Consider the following 21,799-nt stretch of genomic DNA (forward strand, 5'->3'; position numbering starts at 1 on the left):
GAACTTGAAACAAACGGTGAATAATGTAGCTAAAATCATTAAAATATAGAACACAGGGGGTACCGTTATATCGGAGCTGTGCGAAGACCTGAACCTGCGTAGACAATTTTTTGTCATATTCTGTAGCATTCATTACGAACTTCAAATACGACATTTCAAACAATTTCGGTGAGTATTGTACCTAAACTCGTCAAAGTACCGAATGTGGGGGGTACCGTTATATGGGGGCTATACGAAGACGTGAACCTGCACAGACAATTTTCTGGAAATTCCGTTGAATAATGGCGCTAAAATCATCAAAATGCCGAATATCGGGAGGTACCGTTATATGGGGACTATATGATAACTTAGACCTACATGGCCCATTTACGAACTAAACCTGCCTACTGGCAATATATATATATATATATATATATATATATATATATGCAAAATTTTAGAATTCTATCTCAATTTGTTCGAAAGATAGCGTGATTACAAACAGACAGATGGACAGACAGACAGACAGGGTCTGACATGAGTATTTCGAGGTGTTACAAATGGAATGACAAAATTAATATACCCTCCATAGTATGGTGGAGGGTATAAAAATATTGAGACAACTCTGTATACCAAATTTTGCTCGATTCTTCTGAAGTCGGAAAGATTGGGAGATTGGCATGTTTAGAGGCGTTGCACATTGATTAAGTAGATTTTGGCGGATAGTAACATATTTAATTGTTCTTTTTGTGTCCTTTTTGAAACAGATTTTCGGAATTTCCTTTTGTGAAATATAAATAAATATGTGTGCACAAATTTAGAACAATACCTCTTCGTGGTCGGTTCATATTATTGAAAAGGTATGCAATTTTCTCCCGTTTAATACCAATTTTCAAAATGTGTTTCCGCAAATTTGCTTTGATTGGAATTGAAAGTTTACCGTTATGCTATCAAATATTCTATGTATGTACTGCGTACCTGATTAAAACTCCATATTTTCTCCCAAGTTTTGTTTTACGATTTTTATACCCTACCCCATAGTATGGAGGGTATATTAAGTTTGATATTCCGTTTGTAACACCTCGAAATATACATTTTAGACCCCACAAAGTATATGTATTCTTGATCAGCATATAATTCTATGTCTACTTTGTGATGTCCGTCCGTCAGTGGAAATAAATCTATCTTCCGAACGAAATGAATTAGGTTGATAGCAGAGGGCTGCAATGAGTATGATTGAGTAGGCTTGATCACACACAGTGGAAATAAAATCAAACTCAATCAGTTGGTCAGATGTAACATGTTCATTTGAGTTGCTCAAGCCAAACGAAAAAGTTGTGATCAAACATGTATTGATCGAAGTTTTGTGTTCGTAATCAAACATCTATGATGAGTCTGATCGGTTTGATTTATCCTAGTTAAGTGAGTGATTTGATTTGATTAAAACACAAATGTTCGAATCTGAGCGAAATCATGATTGTAATTTTACTAAGGATTTCATAACTAAAAGCTGTCCCTATTAAAGAAATTGGTACAAAATTAAATTTTTATAAACATACATTTTTTCATTTTATTTGGGTTTTTGGTATGCTAAAATAAAAATAATAAAAAAATAATATTTTTAATAAAGGAACACATCATTGGTATTTAGTAAACATCATTGGTATTTTATTATTTTACAATATTGGTCAAGATTTTTCACAAACTCCGACATTTTCGATTATCTAAAAGTTGTGATCAAACATGTATTGATCGAAGTTTTGTGTTCGTAATCAATCATCTATGATGAGTCTGATCGGTTTGATTTATCCTAGTTAAGTGAGTGATTTGATTTGATTAAAACACAAATGTTCGAATCTGAGCGAAATCATGATTGTAATTTTACTAAGGATTTCATAACTAAAAGCTGTCCCTATTAAAGAAATTGGTACAAAATTAAATTTTTATAAACATACATTTTTTCATTTTATTTGGGTTTTTGGTATGCTAAAATAAAAATAATAAAAAAATAATATTTTTAATAAAGGAACACATCATTGGTATTTAGTAAACATCATTGGTATTTTATTATTTTACAATATTGGTCAAGATTTTTCACAAACTCCGACATTTTCGATTATCTACACGTGTGTAGTTTCTATTTGCAACAATTTCGGTCGAACTATCACAATATTCTTCCATTTCAAATATTAAAAAAGTCAAAATAAACTATCCCAACTTGATTGAATGGTTGAATAAACAATGACACTGAGCGAACACGATTCAAAGAAGACAATTACGGGTTTGATTGCTCATTTACATTCATGTGTTCGATCAACTCATGTTGGTGAACACATCAAACCTCCTCGAACACTCATGTTTGATTGTGAGTGAAGTGATTTAAACTGAGCGTTCGATTCGATCCGAAGCGAAAACGGTCATTTCATTCAGATCAAACTAAACGACTGCATCAACAAAAATCATGTAAGAAACCGAGTATGCTTGAAGTTTTGCATACTCGGTGCAGCCCTCTGGTTGATAACATTTTACTCAAATCTAAATTATGTTGCAGGACTTTTGGTATTTAAAATGGGCCATGAAGGTCCACGTTTTGGTATAGCCCCCATATAATGGTACCTTAAGTTCGTAATGGATACTACAGCATAAGACAGAAAATTGTCTATTCAAGTCCACGGCTTCGTCTAGCCCTCATATAACGGCACCACCCGATATTTGGTAATAAAAGTTCGTAATCGATACTACAGGTCCACGTCTCCGAATAGCACCCATACAACGGTACCTAATGATATTCGGTACTTTGATGATTTTAGCGACATTATTCACAGGAATTGTTTGAAATTTAGTACTTGAAGTTCGTAATGGATACTACCGGATAAGACAGAAAATTGTCTGTGCAGATCCACGTATTCGTATAGCCTCCATATAACGGTACCTCCCTATATTAGGTATTTTGGTGATTTTAGCGACATTATTAACCGGAATTGTTTCAAGTTTGGTATTTGAAGTTCTTAGTGGATACTACAGCCTATGACAGAAAATTGTCTGTGCAGGTCCACGTCTTCGTGGACCATATAACGGTATCTCCCAATACTCGGTATTTTGATGATCTTAGCGTCATTATTCACAGGAGCTGTTACAAATTACGTACTTAGAGTTGGTGATGTGAACTACAGTCTGTGACAGAAAATTGTATATGCAGGTCAAGGACTTCGTATAGGCCCCATATATCAGTACCTCCCTATATTCGGTATGTTGACGAGTCAGGTACAATACCCATCGAATTGTGTGGGATGTCGTATTTGAAGTTCGAATTGGATGCTACAGCCTGTGACAGCAAATTTTCTGTGCAGGTCCAGGTCGTCGCACTGCTCCGATATAACGGTACCTCCCTATATACGATATTTTGATGATTTTAGCTACATTATTCAACGTTTAATATGGTAATGACTTATGATAAACAATGTCTATGTAGGTCCACGTCATATAGACCCCAATATAACGGCTATGTTCGGTATTTTTAAAAATTTAACAGAATTTTTGGGGATTTTATTTTTTGAAAATTCCCAAATTCGTTCCAAATGCTGGGAGGTATTCAAAGCTCGGCCCGGCTTGTTAAGATTATAAAGGAATTCTTGATGGATTTAATTTTTTGAAAATTGCCAAATGCTGGAGGGTATTCAAAGTTGAGCCAAGCCGAACTTACAGCTTGTTTACTTGTTTATTTTTAGAAATAATTGAGTGTTTGTTTGTCTGGGCTGGATTCTTGTTCTACGATTGCGAACATTTAATAAACTATTTAAATTATATAAACAAATAAAATTTGAACGTATTAATTAAAGTTGTTGTCGGGACATCTTCTTTCTCGTCAACAACAACTCCAAATAAAATCCACAATTATGGGATTAAGCCCATCTATTTTGCAAAGCCAAAATGCCTTCGGGATGCCGTACAAGAATGCAAACACTGGATGAGTCAGGAATCTCCGATATTCAGATTAGTGGAAGTAATCCAGAAATCTTAAGAAAATTTGTACATTGAGCCATATAATAAATAAAATGGATGTAGACAATATATCACCAAACAGAGTTATAAATATAGGTAGCATACATTTAAATCCCAATATAATTATTAAAAATAAAATTAGCTTTATCATATCTAAACTTGAAGTTTGTAATGGATAATAGAGTCACCTTCTGGTATTCGTTATTTTGATGGTTTTGGCGACATTATTCACCGGAATTGTTTCAACTTTGGTATTTGAAATTCGTACTGCAGCCTATGGCAGAAAATTGTCTTTGCAGGTCCACGTCTTTGTACAGCCCCCATATAACGGCACCACCCGATATTAGGTATTTTGATGATATAAGCGACATTATTTACCGGAATTGTGTCAAATTAGGTATTTAAAATTCGTAATGGATAATACAGCCTATGATAGAAAATTGTCTGTGCGGGTCAGCATCTTCGAATAGCCCCCATATAACGGCACCACCCGATATTTGTTTCTTGAAGTTCGTAATCGATACTTCATCCTGGGACAGAAAATTGTCTGTGCAGGTCCATGTCTACGTATAGCCTCCATATACCGGCACCTTCCCGTGTTCGTTATTTTGATGGCTTTGGCGACATTATTCACCTGAATTGTTTCAAAATTTGGTATTTGAAATTCGCACTGAATACTACTGCCCTCTACAAAAAATTGTCTATGCATGTCCACGTCTTCGTATAGCCTCCATATAACGGCACCACCCGATATTTTTCACCGGAATTGTTTTAAATTTGGTACATTAAATTCTAAATGGATAATACAGCCTATGACAAAAAATTTTCTGTGAAGGTCAACAACTTCGTATAGCCCCCATATAAGGGGACCACCGATATTCGGTATTTTAATGATGTAAGCGACATTACTCACGGAATTGTTTCAAATTTGGTATTTGAAGTTTGACATTTTTACCGAAATTGTTTCAAATTTAGTATATGAAGTTCGTAATGGATTCTATAGCCTAAGACCAAATATTGTCTCTGCAGGTACTCGTTTTCGTAAAGCTCCTACATAACAGTACCTCCCTATTTTCGGTATCTTGATGATTTTAGCGACGTTATTAACCGGAATTGTTTCACATTTGGTATTTGAAGTTCGACATTATTTACCGGAATTGTTTCAAATTTGGTACACGAAGTTCGTAATCGATACTATAGCCTAAGACAAAAATTTGTATCTGCTGGTCCTCGTCTTCGTAAAGCCCCCACATAACAGCACCACCCTATTTTCTGTATCTTGATGATTTTAGCGACATTATTCACTGGAATTGTTTCAAATTTGATATTTGATGTTCGTAATCGATACTACATCATAAGACAAAAGATTGTCTATGCAGGTCCGCCTCCCCCCATCAACTGGTACCTCTCTATATTCGGTGTTTAAACGATTTTAGCTACATTATTTACCGAATTTTATTCAAGTTTCGCATTTGAATATTGTAATGGCTTATGATGAAAATTGCCTATGCAAAAAAATAATTCTTGATGGATTTAATTTTTTGAAAATTGCCAAATTCGTTCCAGATGGTTTAGGACATTCAAAGTTTGGTACGGCAGGTTGTTTACTTGTTTATAGTAGTTTTTGTTGGTCTGGGGCTGGATTCTTGTTCTACGAAAGTAAACATTTAATCAACTATTTAAGTTATATGAACGTACTAGCTAAACTTTTGTCGGGTCCTCTTCTATCTCGTCAACAACAATAAAATCCTCGATTATGGGGTTAAGCCAATCTATTTTGCAAAACAGAAATCCCTTCGGGATGCCAAGAATGCAAACACTTGTTGGGTCAGGAATTTCCGATATTCAGATCAGTGGAAACAATCGAGTAAGAAAATATGTATATGTGCTTGAAGTTCGCAATGAATACTGCTGCCTACGACAGAAAATTGTCTATGCATGTCCACTTCTTCGTATAGTCCTTGTTTGCGTAGCAAAGAACAAAAGTAGAAATAGCACCAAACTTCAATTTCACTTCAAACTTCAATTTTATTATTCATTTTATTTGTTTGTTTTAATATTGCGCTCGGAGAGCAAACGGCACATTGCCGCGCAATAAATTAATTGACCGTCGGTCATAGGCACGGGCGAGCTCTTATGGCAAAAGTGTCCCAGCAAGAAATCACCTTGGGCCTGGACCCGACAAGACCCATCCAAAGATGGTAAGTTGGGCCCATGGGAATCCTGGAATCGAGTATACGTGGGTCTTCATCACTTTAGGGTACACTTCGGAACCAAACACCAGGGCTACTTGTGACGATTTAAAAAATTGCGGATCCGCTAACATCATACCTTGGTAGTGCTCCTTTATCGATCCCGAGGCAGATTGATTTGGGGGCAAACCGATAATCGTTGGCGGAGTCGAAGGTCGAGACCAGTGTGAATTGGGCAAAACGGTCGGGCCCGACTGGAGTGGAGTGTAGTCGCAACGAATTGCAGATTTAACTACTACCTGCCCATGAGTCCAGCATTGCTCGGACTGGTATTATTTTTGTGTGGGAGACCAATTGAGCGACAATTGTTGGCCCTATTGTGATAATAGGATGGATTGCCATGCTATGTAACGTAGCTACATGCGAGGAAAAAGCGGACGGACTACTTTGTACGGACGGACGTTTGTTGCTACGTGAAGACGTAGACGGACCATTAGTATTAATATTATTATTTTTATTATTAGCACTTTTATTATTATCTTTATTATTATTGTTTTTATTTTTATTATTATTTTGCTGGGAAAGTTGGGCAGAAGGATAGAGCCCTTGCATTACTTGCAGCCTGGATCTTTTCGGCAATCAAGAAGCAAGTGGTCCGAGTCCAAACAATTGGAACAGCACAAGTGCTTAACCACGGTTCGGATCCTTTTATCCAGGCTAAGCCTCTTAAAACACCCGCATTGCCGAAAATGGTGTTTTTGGTGACGCCAACTACAGTGGCGCTTACTGGAACCCGTTGAGCCCGCAGTTGATTTCTGCGTCGCCACTGAGTGTTTGCCGTCAGAGCGTCTATCTGAACCACCTAGTGTTATTCCTCGTCGAGGAGTGGTTGGCGCAGACGACATCCCGGCCGTAGGCTGCATTTCTGTCTCAGGCTGAATTACAGCAGCACAAAGTGCGAGAGCAGGCTCATTGTGAGTAGCGGCAGCGTCAACATTGGTACCAGTGCAACAATTGGGAGCAATTTCAATATCCGTGAGGGGAACCAAAACCATATCATCGACATCTCTTTCCTCATCCGACATGGGGACATCTTCCTCATAGTCGGGAAGAGTAGCGACCATCTTGTTTTGATTTTCCATGCTACGAGAAAAAAATAAAGATGGCGAGGAAACAAACATCTAATTGGTCAAAGCGACCAGCTTAACCACCGGACGCACAATGCCATTTTAAGTTTTTACGTCGGCGACACGAACACGACCGTCTGTAGCGGGAAAAACATTGATGACCCGACCGCATTTCCACGATGTTGGAGATAATTGTTCTTTCCGAATTACAACTAAATCGTCCGTTTGTATATCGCGCTGCGGAAATTTCCATTTATAGCATTTATGGAGACTTTTTAAATACTCTTCTTTCCACCGTAAGCTGAACTGATGAGATCCTACCACAAAATGAATGTCAAAAGGACTAGCAAAATCGACACCTGTAGTGGCAAATGATCGCGTTATAGTTGTTCGTTCCGAGGGAAGAGCAGCCATAATCTGTGTACAAGCTTTCTTCTTTTCTAAAATGCAAGGATGAAAAAAATTTTGAAAAATACATATGAGTCTGTTAGTGAAGGTTTCATAGGTTTTCTATAGAAATGGCTAGTGTTAATATAGGACTGAGTTTTTTAAAAAATAGCTTTAATATAAAATAAGAAATTCAATCGCAAGCATCACCATCAAATTTTTCGAAATCAAAATGGCACTAAATATTTGCGAATTCTGCTCCGAAACGTTCACTATCAAACGCGAATATTTGAGACACGTTAACAAGCATTGCAGCGGCTGTGGACATTTTTTTAGTAATCCATACCAATTAAAATTTCACCAAAAAAATTATGGATGTCCACCTGTGCAAAATCAACCATCTAATAACTCAGGATTAGATAATATAGAATATGCAAACTGCAATAGTGACACCCTACCATTGCTGCGGAATCAATTTATAATTGACTAAATTACAGGCAATGTCATAACATTCCACAAACGTTTGCACAAAGTGGAAACACCAACAAAGTGAAGGTGGAAACAAGTTCTGCAATGAGTGCCGTAAAGCATTGCGAAATATGTCGGCTCACTTTCGTAGAGATGAACATCGGCGTGCAATTCGCCAAATTTTTGGTGAAAATGTCAAAATTGTAAAAAACTCATTTGGCAAAAACATACTAACCTTCGAGTATATTAATGCAAAAAACATTTTGCTGCCAAATGAATTATTAAGCGATGCCAAAGAATCGATTGTCAGCTTGGTCGAGAAGAACTTTCCGAGAAATACGCCTATAAAATTCAATATTGAACTTATAGGAGAATATGTCAAGCCCACAAATCAACGTGATGAACCATCAACATAAAATATGGTTTTAAATACTAGTCAACAAATTTTTTGCCATATGTCAAAAATGTCGTTGATAACGGAAGGTGACGATAAAAGCCAAATATTCTACGATCACGCGAATCGTATAATTAATAAAATGTCAGAATTTCAAGAAAGAGATACTGGCTGGGCTTTAGAGAAAATCGTAAAGCTCAATATAAATATATAAAGCTAATTTAACTCGTGGCTCCCAGTTCTTGAAGACACCGTTTTCTTTATCAAAAAAGAATGCCTGTCTTAACATTAGAAATCACGATGAATTTTGCTTCAAATGGTGTATTGTGGCAGCTTTATCGGAACCAGCAGCAGCATATGATAAAACAAATCCGCAATCATATAATATTAATATAACACAAGATATTATATACTTGCCATCCGGGAAGATATTGAATTTTAGAGGACTTAGTTTCCCTATGGCGATAAAAAATATCAAGGATTTTGAGGCTAATAATGAAGATATTAGTATTAATGTCTTCGGATATGATGGAAATCAGATAATTGGACCCTACTATCTTACACCAAAACGAAGGAATCATCATATTAACTTGATGCTTCTTCCTGAGGGCGACAAGTTCAACTACATATTGATTATGGATATGTCACGGTAAGTTAAAATACCACAGTAATATTACTATTAAATATGATAAATAATGAATATATCTATTGAATATATTTAGGTTATTACGTTCGCAATTGACAGCACATAAAGGTAGATCAATCATTTGTGATGGTTGCATACAAAGTTTCACAACGGAAGCCGTATATGAAAAACATGAGAAGGAGTGTGTTGGGGTCGTAACGGATATGCCAAAGGAGGGAGAACACATCATTCGTTTTAAAAACTAAAACAAAAAAGAGAGAGTACCATTTATGGTATATGCGGACGCGGAATGTATCCTAAAGGATTCCAAGCCGGAGAACCTCAACACAAACAGTTACGGTAAAAAAGCACATTCCTTGTGCATTTAGATATTATATAAAATGTAGTTTTAATGATAATCTTAGTAAATTTTATATTTATTGTGGCCCCAATGCTGCGAGAAACTTTTTAGAAAATCTTATAGGGGATTGTATATTTATTATAACACATATTTGTCAAAAAAGGTACCAATGATTTCTTTGCCTCAGAATTTACTAGCAGTAGTGTGTGTCACATTAGCGAAAAAGTCTTGGGAAATGATCGAGTTAAGGATCATTGCCACTTAACCGGAAAATATCGGGGGGCGGCACCTAATGAATGCAATCTCAAATATCGTGTGTCAAAATTTATACCAATATTCTTTCACAATTATTCCAAATACGATTGTCATTTATTTTTCAAAGAGTTAATGCAGTGTGATGGAGACATTGATGTAATTCCTTTAAATAAAGAATTATATGTTTCAACGTAATTTTTTATTAACATGAAAAATGATTTAAATGAAATGACTGATCAAAATTCTTCGGTGAATTCGAAAAACAAATGGCGGAATAAATTTGAACTGAGGTTCTTGGACAGTTTTCGTTTTATGTCTTCCAGTTTGGATAGTTTAGCTAAAAATCTACATAAAAACGCATTTCAAGCTGTTCGTACACAGTTTCAAAATGATGCTGAGTTCAATCTGCTAACTAGGAAAGGAATTTTTCCTTATGAATACGTGTCTTCATTAGACAAAGTATATGAACGACAATTGTCGGATCGAAATGAATTTTATAACAGGTTGACTTACAGTGAGTGTTCGCTAGATGATTATAGACATGCGCAGAATGTATGGAGACACTTTGAATGTCAAACTGTCAAAGATTATTCGAAGTTTATGCCTCCGTCACCATGGACTTGATCCTTGCCATTATTTCACAGTACCATCACTATCTTGGGATGCCATGTTGCTGTGCACGGGTGTTGAATTAGAGCTATTTACAGATATTAACATGCATAATTTCTGTAAAAATGGCATTAGAGGTAGACTTACACAATATTCAAATAGACACTCGGTAGCCAATAGTAAACATACTGCAGACTATGACCCTAGTAAACCCGAGGTGAATATTTATTATTTAGACGTCAACATTTTATATGGTAAAGCAATGACACAATGTTTGCCACAAAAAGATTTTAAGTTCTCAAGAAGAGTTGTAACAATTCAATGACGTCAGTAAAATATTAGCTATTCCTAATGATTCACCAACAGGTTATTTCTTTAATGTGGATTTAGAATATCCACAAAATCTACATGACAAACGCAATGATTTACCCTTTTGACCTGAATCCAAATGTGTCGGTCAAAAGATCAAAAGGTTGATTGCAGATTTGAATGACAAAATGTCTTGCACCATTGATTATAGAGTGCTTCAACAATGTATCCAGCATAACTTAATTCTTAAAAAAGTCAATAGCAGTTTACAGTTTACGCAATCTAACTGGCTTGCAGCATACATAATGAAAATAACAATCTCGCAAAAAATTTTTATAAATTTTATTTATAAAAAATTTATGAATAATTCTGTTTATGGCAAAACAATGGAAAATGTGGACAAAAGGAAAATCGTAGAAATAAGAAACCATTGGGAATCTTATGGGAAGCGCTGGGGTGCACGGGAATTATTTCAAACCCAAATTTTCATAGTCTAACACACTTTTCAGATGAAATGGTGCCAATTCAAATGAACAAAGTGAGGGTGAAATATGATAAGCCAATATACCTTGGATTTTGTATTTTAGAGTTATCAAAATGGGTCATGTACGATTTCCTGCGTGATTTTTTAAAAGTAAAGTTTGGAGATCACTTCATATTAAATTATATGGATACTGATTCCTTCATACTAACTTTCACTAACCGCAACCTCTTTGCTGAACTATCACGAGAGGAAATACTGGCTAGGTTTGACACATCAGATTTTTCACCATCTAACCCATATAATATGCCACTTCTCAATAAAAAAGTAATAGGAATGATGAAGGACGAGAACTGCGGAAAGACGTTATCGGAATTTGTAGGCCTTAGACCAAAAATGTACGCTATAAAAGTCCACAATAGTGAAGAGGTAAAGAAATCAAATCGTGTTAAAAAATCTGTTATGAAGCAGTACACCATTGACACGTATAAGGATTGTCTGTACAATCGAATAAAATATTATAATAATATGTATACATTTAGATCGAGGAAACATGAGATATACACAGACAATATAAGTAAAGTGTGTCTCAGTTTCCAAGATGATAAAAGATTTATACGAGAAGATGGTGTAAGCACGTATGCTTGGGGCCATTATAAAATAAAAAATGATAATGAAGTGAATTCCGTGGTCCCAATGGAACTAGATTTTCATGCTGAAAATGTAAGCGATAATTCTATTTTTGAATTAATCGCAAATGTAAGTAGTAATGATGTTATAGATTTAGAAAATATAAGTATTTCTAATTTTCCTACAGAACTAGATGTACATATAAGTAACATACCCCCTGTAAATGCAATAGATATTCCTATAGACGGGGATGACAATTCTATTTGCCGATTTGAGAAACCCAACGAATTGACATAAACTTTGTTATTCCTTGATTTTAGAATTTTCTCCACCAAATATGTGTTTGGATATTTTGTAAGCAAAAGTTCTTCTCTATAAAAACATCCTTGTATTGGATTTCCTTCAAGATCTTCCAGCAGATATGTAGTGGGGTTGGTTATTCTTATCCTTCTTATTTTAAAAATTTCGGTTGTCCAGTTTGGATTATAACCCTTTTCAAAATGATGTTTATATTTGCTGATGCGTAAGTGATCGCCGACATGAAGGTGTGGTTTTTTAAAAATGTTTATATGATTATAACCGGATTTCAGCAGTTTTTTTTCTCGTTTGAGGAATTAACTTGTATTGGAGCCATTTTTATCGTTCCATGAGGAGTTTGATCCATTGATAATTTCCATTATAACTAAATTAAATAATTTCCATTATAACTAAACTCCTTCCACATCATTCCTTTTAGAGTTCTATTGAAACATTCAACAATTGATGCTTTCAATACGCTGTATGTAGAATAATGATTTTTTCTATATTTATGCATAAGTTCACCAAATGTTTTATTAAAAAATTCTTTCTTATCATCAGTTTGCAAATTCTTGGGAATTCGTCCCTTTTTCAAATACTGTACAAACTTCCAAGGCATTTTTAAAATTTGAGCGCTTCAGCCCATGCATATTTTGAAAAAGTATCAATCACTGTAAGCATAAACCTGTATCCCCTGTGTGCTTTTGAATAGTTGTCCATTTCAACTATATCAGCTTGTCATAGATCGTCAATTCCCTTTACAATGACCCCCCCGCCTTTCAAATTTTTTTCTTGCCTGAGTGTGAAGTTCATTCACTATTCCTCGTTTTTCCATCTTTTATTAAATCTATTATCTTACAGTGTATGAATAAATGTAGTTCTCGATAAAAGGTCATAAAGTTCATTTAACGAGTGTTTTAAACGCGATATTTCTTCACTTATATCGGAACACTCTTTTTCTTTAATATTTCTTGTAGGTTCTTGTTTTGTGAATGTACGTATGCTTGGTTGACCGCATCCGATCCTCCCGCCGGGGGAGCCAAGTTTTTAATCCTCTTATTCTGTATGTCCAAATTGTTATCTTCATCAATATTGATTCCCAGCACTCTCGAAACATTTTCCTTTAGTGTGGTTGAGGTATATTTTAGATGATAATGACGACCAAACTTATCCACAATCATTGATTTTGTAATTCAGGTGACTAATAAATTATATTTCCCTCTCTCAGTTCCTCGATAATAGAAACAATCTCATTAATATGATTATTATTTCGGGCTTGTTGTGATGCTAACAACAGCTTTAATCGTTCTATTAATTGATTAGGATCGTCCCAGTATATATAGTTCGGTTTATCGAGATTTACTCTCATTAGGCCTTTGCCGCTGTGAGTATCATCCATCAAGTGTTTAATAACACGTTTATTTTTATTTTTTTAGGTTTTTGATAAAACAGTAGTTCAAATAGACCCGGCGTAAATGCCCAATGTTGATTTCCAATAATTATTTTCTGATCATCAAATTATAATGGTTTGTCCACAAATTTCCATTCTCCGTGAATATCTTTGTGTGGTCCATATACCGTATACATTTTTTTGTTTTTATTTAAAAGAGAAAGGTCAACGGTATCATCATTGTCTGCATAAAATGTGTCGTCTTTTGAATCCGACTCATCGGTTTCGACTCATCCCACTCATTCGGTTTTAGGTTCTGGCTTAATGTCGTGTTTCAATTTTTTAACGAGTGTACTCATAGCAAAATAATCTTTATATGCTTCAATATTTCCCTTCTTAGGTATTGGGGGATTTGATGCATTAACATTCGTTAGTTTTAATAGTTTAGGTATTGGCTCAGTTATGGGTTTGAATGTATTGTTCGATTCGTTTGTTTTTATTTCCTCCCCCCTTTTAATGCTTCGTAATTTTCTTTTCAAGGCATTTCGGGACTTAACAAAGTGCTTAAACATTTCTTCTTCCATGGTTGTGATTATACTAATAGGGATTACTTAAATATATTTATGGTTGCATAAATGTGTGAAATCCCTTTCTATATCTTCCCGAGTTAATATCATCGTCTTTGCTAATTGTTAGAAATCCATATTTTTTCTTCCAGCATTCACGACATATTTCTTTAAATTTTTCAAAACTCATATCACTTCCAACATGATCATTGTATATAATAATAATTATATTTGCAATATCACGTAGTAAATGTTTCGGAATCCTAGTATATGTCTGACATAAATAAAATTAATCGACATCGACGACGAATAATGGCCCGAAATAGAAGGTTAAATGACACAGAAATAAATGCGTATTTGCAATTCGGAATCATCTGATGGCAGTGAAACAAGAGATGAATTATTTGAAGATGATGTTCAGAGCGATGTCGAAGATGAGGAAATCGCCAGTGAAGATCCTGATATCAACACAGCTTTATTGGAGGGCCAATTTACAGGATCTTACAATTGTGTTTCTTCTTCAGATAGTCGTATTCTTACGTTTTCTGAACCTACTATTAGAAGCAAAAGTAAGTACTGTTGGACAACGTCGAAAGGGAAAAACACTGGCATAGTTTCTTCATCCAACATTGTTCGAACGGCAAGAGGTCCTACTAGACAATGTAAATCATTGCTTGAGCCCCTTTCCTGCTTTAATGCATTTTTTACCGACGAAATAATTCTGGAAATTGCAAAATGGACAAATGTGGAAATATCCCTGAAACGTAAAGATGAAATGACGATATAGGGATACAAGTGAACACGAACTCCGTGCTCTGATTGGAATTCTTACTTTGACAGCTGCGTTAAAAGATAACCATCTGGCAACCTATGAAATATTTAATAATACCTACAGTGGAACGCTATATACTTCGGCTATGAGTCGCGAAAGGTTTAAATTTTTGATTCGATGCCTGCGAATGGATGGCAAAGCATTGCGAGCTTCTCTTTAACCTACTGACCGGATTTTGCCTGTCAGAAAAGTGTGGGATATGTTCATTGAACAATGCCAAACCAGTTACACACCGGGGTCGCATACCACAATTGACGAGCAGTTGCTGGGTTTTCGTGGCCGATGTCCATTTAAGATTTACATTCCCAATAAACCAAACAAATATGGGATCAAAATTGTAATGATTTGCGACAGTGCCACAAAGTATATGTTCAATGCCATTCCATACCTAGGCAAATCGAGTAATACCAACAACGTCCCTCTGGGGGAATATTACGTGAAGGAATTATCCAAACCAATACATGGGAATTCTCGCAATATTACTTGTGACAACTGGTTTACGTCAGTTCCACTGGCAAAGAACTTGTTAAAAGAGCCGTACAAATTGACTTTGGTGGGAACTATAAGGTCCAATAAACGTGAAATTCCGAAATTAATGAAAAATGCACGATCGCGAGAGGTTGGAACTGCCAGATTTTGTTATGATGGACCTTTACCGCTTTTGTCCTATAAACCAAAGCCTTCTAAAATGGTGTTCATGCTCTCATCCTGTAATGAAAAAGGCACTATCGATGAAAGAAGTGGTAAGCCAGACATGATTGTGTATTATAACCAAACAAAAGGAGGAGTCGACACGCTCGACCAAATGTGTTCAATAATGTCGTGCTCAAGGAAAACTAACCGTTGGCCTATGGCAATATTTTACGGAATGCTCAACATAGCTTTTGTAAATTCATACATTATTTATTGCCACAACCTACAATCTCGAAACCAAAAACCGTCTAGTCGAAAAAATTATATGAAAACTTTACCCAGTTCGTTGACATCGCCATGGATGGAAAAGCGCTTGGAGGATCCTAGTTTGAGTAACGCTTTGAAGCGAAATATAAAAAATGCATTGCCTCAACAGGTTGAAAGAGACAATAATGAAAACAGAGAAGAAACTGAACGAAAGAAAAAAAGATACTGTTACTATTGCCCCTAAAATAAGGCGTATGTCTAAAATGGTGTGTGTAAAATGTTCTAAATCTATATGCGGAGAACATAAAAATGAAGTGTGCAAAACTTGTACCTAATGTGACCATACTTAATATTTTTTTTAATTATCATAAATGTTATATCTAAATAAGCTTAAAAAGCGAAAGAAATGTGTTAATTTTATATTTTAAGAAAACGGCAGTTCCTTTTAGAAAATACTTGAATTTTTTTTGTTTATTTTATAAGAATACTGAAAATGTGATTTTTTGTTACTTAATAGAAAAAGTTTCGTCAATAACGCATTTAAATAATAAAGAAATATATAAAGAAACCATGTAAGTACAAAAAAGGTAAAAAATGCTTCCCAAAATGTTGTCACCGTAAAGAAAAACTATGATACGTCCCACAGACGTATGGTTATCTTTTCCGTAGCTTCCAATAGGGTTATCTCTCTAGGGTTAATATTATTTTGTTTATCACAAGCCACATCATTGAATATGATAATTGAATTTGGCGTTATATCTTCTGGTTGTACAACATCCTCATTATTATTGAAAGTAAACAATCTCATACCCTTTATGGATGACATAAGTTTCTTGATATATTCGTATTTCGGTTGATGTAGAGATTTAGAATATATAAGTTAAGGAGCAACATATTCATAATATTTTTGTGCTAAATATGATAATATGATCAACCATGTGAACAAGTAGTGCAAATAGTTCCCATAATAAATGATATCAGGTTATGTTGCGGCCTTTAACTATTAACACTATTTTTATTATTTAGTTAATTTATCGCTAAAGAAAAATTGAATTCTAACATAAAATATTACTATGGTCATTAAAGAATAATATTTGTAATAATTGAAATCAAACATAAAATAGTACTATTGTTATTACAGAATAATATACATATGTACATGAAGTACACTCTAAAGTTATTGTTATATGTATGTACATATGCACATGAGGTACTCTTAACATTTATTTTTCCCGCTCTCATTTGATCCCTTTGACTCAATTAATTGAGAGAGGTTTTGCAAGAAATACTGGTTTTCAGTGAGATATGCATAATGAGAGATACCGTTATATCTGAAACCACTGCATTTTATATTTGTTTTTGTTTTTTATGACTGCAATGAATAAAGCAAGAATGTAGAAATAGCAAGCAATGATTGAAGCAGAATATGTATGCCTAGAACTAAGCAAAGAATATGAAATAAATTTAGTGTTACATCGACAAGCAAACTGTTGGAATGTTTTTAATTTAGCGATTCCTTTATTGGGTTTATTACTGCGGTGTAGTTATTCCGCTAGGAAAAAAGCTTCCCAGCGTAATCATTGGCGCCCGAGCAGGGACATATTAAGTCCAATCGAGAAAAAAGCGTTTATAAACCATTTAAAAAATAAATTATAAAATTGGTAATTTTTTCTGTTGCGGTGTTTCCATGCGTTTGAGGTGTTGTTCGCATTCTGTTGAGCTACCTTGGTTGCTGTTGGATTTCAAGAGACTGGTTGGTGTTGCTGTTCCGATTTGACTTGCTGCCTTACCGTGAAGACATTGAATCGACGTTTTGTTTGCAGAGTGTTAATACAGTTGGCATATAATGATCTCTCTAAGTCGAGAGACTGTTTAATTAACTCTTTGAATCGTAGTAAGTCGTACGTTTTTAAGAACCATGCTTCAACGACTATAGCGGAACTTGAAACGCGATTAAGTTTAATAGAATCGGTTTTCTCTCAGTTGTGCAATATTCAACTATCAATCGAACAAGAATCTGTCGACGAAAATGAGTTAGATAAGCGTCAATGTTTTGAGAAAACATATTGCGAAGTAAAGGCTAAAATTTTAGCTACGATAAAGAAAACAGAACAACGGCGTGCTTCTAGTGCTCATGAGCCGGTACTGGGCAACCAAACCTTAAATAGTTCGAATGTGGTTCCAAGTCGTTCGTCCAACCTACCTAAATTGAAATTACCTAACTTTTCCGGAAAATATACAGAGTGGACAAGCTGGTACAATACGTTCTGTTCTATTGTTGATTCTGATAGCGAATTAGATGATTTGTCGAAATTTGTCCATCTGAGATCGTGCTTAGGAACGATTGAGTTTTTGGAGTTAACAGGGGATAACTATGTTAAAGCTGTAGCCTTGCTTAGGAAACGTTTCGAGAATAAATCTGTGATTTTCAGTCTCACGTAAAATAGTTATTTGAACTAGAACGTGTTACCCATCCATCTTCAGAGAATATTCGTCGATTAATTGATATCATAAATTCACACTTGCATTCATTGAAAGTTTGGGATCAGTCGAAGAATTAAAAAACGTAATGGTATTCTATTTGGTTCGCATGAAGTTAGACGATGACACGTTAACAAAGTGTCATGAAAATGCCAAGGTCGAGGAATTGCCGTCTTGGAATAGCTTAGAAACCATTTTGGTCAATAGGTGTCTGTCTTTGGAGAGTAGTGAGATGAGTTACGAAAAAAGCGGAGATAGTAATGTTAGACGGAGTCATACCAAATTTTCAAATCGTAAGACAGAGGCAAGGGCTATCTCCGTGTCAGTTGGATCGAGCAAATTATTGTGTCCTTCTTGTAGCGATCCTCATAAGTTTATTCAATGCCCAAAGTTTCTAGCTCTTGCACCAAACCAGAAATACTTTGAAGCAAAAAAGTTTTCTATGTGCATTTTGTGCTTGGAGGATAACCATCCGGTTAAAGAATTCAAGGCTAAGAAGTGTGATAAATGCGGAAAGCCGCACAATTTATTGTTTCACAGAGAGAATGCTAAGGTGACTAATGAAAATGAGAGTTCTGATGCTAGGTCTAACACTGCACTTTATAGTTCTATGATTTCTATGGCCACAACAAATTTCTTAGCTACAGCTCGAATTTTAGCGAAGAATAATAGTGGTAATTTTCGAGAAATAAGATGTATTTTGGACTCCGGCAGTCAATTAAATTTTATAACTTCCAAACTTGTTGACATTCTCAAGATGCCACACCAAGACTCTTCTACAGTAATAAGTGGTATTGGAAATACTAATTCTCCAACTAAGGGAAAAGTCAATACGTTGATAAAATCCAGAGTTACAGATTTTTGTTGTAATATAGATATGCACATTCTACCAGCTATTACTGATTACTCTCCTGGTAGCAAAATAGATATAAATAATTGGAATTTGCCAAAGAATATAAAATTAGCCGATCCTTGTTTTTACCAACGTAGTGGAATTGACGTTTTATTGGGTGTAGGAGTATTTTTCAAACTGTTATCCGTTGGATAAATTAAGCCGGCAGACAATTTGCCAATGCTACAAAAATCGTTGCTAGGTTGGATAGTTGTTGGAGAGTGCAATATGAGTTCCGAATTAAGTACTCTCTTGGTAAGTGACAAGTTTCAAGATGATAACGTAGAATTGCGCCAGTTAGTAGAGCGTTTTTGGAAATGTGAGGAGCTTTCTTCTGAATTCGTCGCTCCACTCTCTCCACTTGATCAGTTGTGTGAAGATAAATACCTCGCCACTGTACGAAAATCGGGATGCGGTCGTTTTATTGTACGTTTACCATTTCGTGATCTTGATTGTTCGTTAGGCAAATCATACAATGTAGCACTTCGGCGCTTTTTGAGCTTAGAGCGTAAACTTGAATTGGATGCAGAATTAAAAAAGGAATATTCTAACTTCAAAACGGAGTATGAATCTTTAGGACACTTAGAGGTCATGAGTGAGTCAGTTGATGTCAGCATTGTCAAGTATTTTATGCCACATCACCCCGTGGTTCGTTTAGAAAGCGCTAAACCAAGTTGCGCGTTGTATTTGACGCATCTTCTAAAACTGATAACGGTTTCTCTTTAAATGACCATTTGCTGGTTGGAGCTCGACTTCAGCCAGACATTTTCGATATTTTATTACGTTTTCGTTCATATAGATACGTAATAACAGCAGATGTTCAGGCAAGTGCTTATTCACGATGATGATTGTATGTATCAATGTATTTTGTGGCGTGCAGAGAAGACAGATGCTATTAGAGTTTTGAAATTGAGAACCGTAACATATGGTACCAGCTCAGCTCCCTTTTTAGCTGTGCGGTGTCTGGTTTTTTTAGCGGAACAGTTTAAAGACCGTTTTCCATTAGGAAGTCAGGCGATTTTGAATAATTTTTATATGGATGATATGCTTGCGGGATCCAATTCAATGGATGAGCTTATAAGTTTGAAGAATGAGGTACTAGAAATTCTTAATTCAGCTAAATTTGAACTGCATAAATGGAGGTCGAATTGTGTCGACTTAAATTCAACAGGGGATTGCCTTAATATAAAAACTGAGGACTGCGCTAAAGCATTAGACATTATGTGGAACTCTGGGCAAGATGTATTCTCGTTTTCATATATTAACTTCCCAAATGTTAAATGTACTAATAGAGTTGTTCTTTCCGACGTGGCAAAGTTGTATGATCCTTTGGGACTGGTAAATCCCGTTATTGTTTTAGGGAAAATATTTTTACAACGCCTATGGATCTTAAAATTAGACTGGGATGAGTCGTTGCCACAAGAATTAGCTACGCAATGGATGAGATTCAGAAAAGAAATGTCGCTATTAGGTGAAATTGAATTTGACAGATCATTTTGGAAAAAGGGCGAAATAATTTCTGTAGAGTTACATGGATTTTCAGACGCGTCCATGAGGGCGTATGGAGCCGTAGTATACGCTCGGGCATGTGATTCGAAAGGTAATATCACGGTAACATTAATGGCCTCAAAATGGCGTGTAGCCCCCTTGAAATCAATGTCTTTGCCTCGATTAGAACTCCAAGGTGCTGTTTTACTAGCCGAACTCATGAATAGGGTTAAAAATTCTGTTTGTATTAGTATTTCCTGTGAGTTTTATTGGACAGATTCGACACTTGTTTTGCAGTGGTTGGCATCGCATCCATCTAGATGGTCTACGTTCATTGCTAACAGAGTTAGTAGGATTCATAATGCGTCAGCCGCTACTCGTTGGTATAAGGTTGATGGCAAAGAAAACCCCGCGGATATTGTGTCCCGCGGCATGTACCCATCTGAGCTGAAATTGTCCCAACTTTGGTTTAAGGGACCTAGTTATCTCTCGGGTCCCAAGGAATCATGGCCGATTACTAAATTTGTACCAGTGGATGTTGGTGAAGAAATGGAGGAACGTAGATCGGAATTTGTTTTGACTGCTGGCAATTGTGATGAGCGTATCGACTTGGTTTCCTCATGTAAATTTTTGCATAACTTTTCAAAATTGCAAAGGGTGTTTGCCTTCATATACCGATGGCGCATGAGCATAAATCCGAAGGTCGATTCCGGCAATAAAACTTTCTTAACTGTTTCAGAATTGAAAGGCGGTTTAGAATACATAATATTTAATATACAAAATATTCATTTTTTTGAGGAGAAAGTTAATTTAAATTTAAATAAAAATGTAAATTCGGTTTCTATCCAGAAGTTAAATCCATTCTTGGACAATTCAAGATTGCGTCTAATTAGAGTCGGAGGGCGCTTAACGAAGTCAGAGCTTCCTTATGAAGTGAAGCATCCTATACTTTTGCCAGGGTCTCACGAAGCTTTGACTTCGTTAGTCGATCATATCCATAAATTGAATTTGCATCCAGGCGTTACAGCTTTAATGGCATTTGTTCGCCAACGATTTTGGATAATTAATGTTAGAAAAATAGCTCGCAAAGTTGTTCGAAAATGCTTGCGCTGTTTCAGACACAATTCAAAACCT

This window comes from Musca domestica, unplaced genomic scaffold (genome assembly GCF_030504385.1).
Source record: "Musca domestica strain aabys unplaced genomic scaffold, Musca_domestica.polishedcontigs.V.1.1 30, whole genome shotgun sequence".
NCBI classification, from domain to species: domain Eukaryota; kingdom Metazoa; phylum Arthropoda; class Insecta; order Diptera; family Muscidae; genus Musca; species Musca domestica.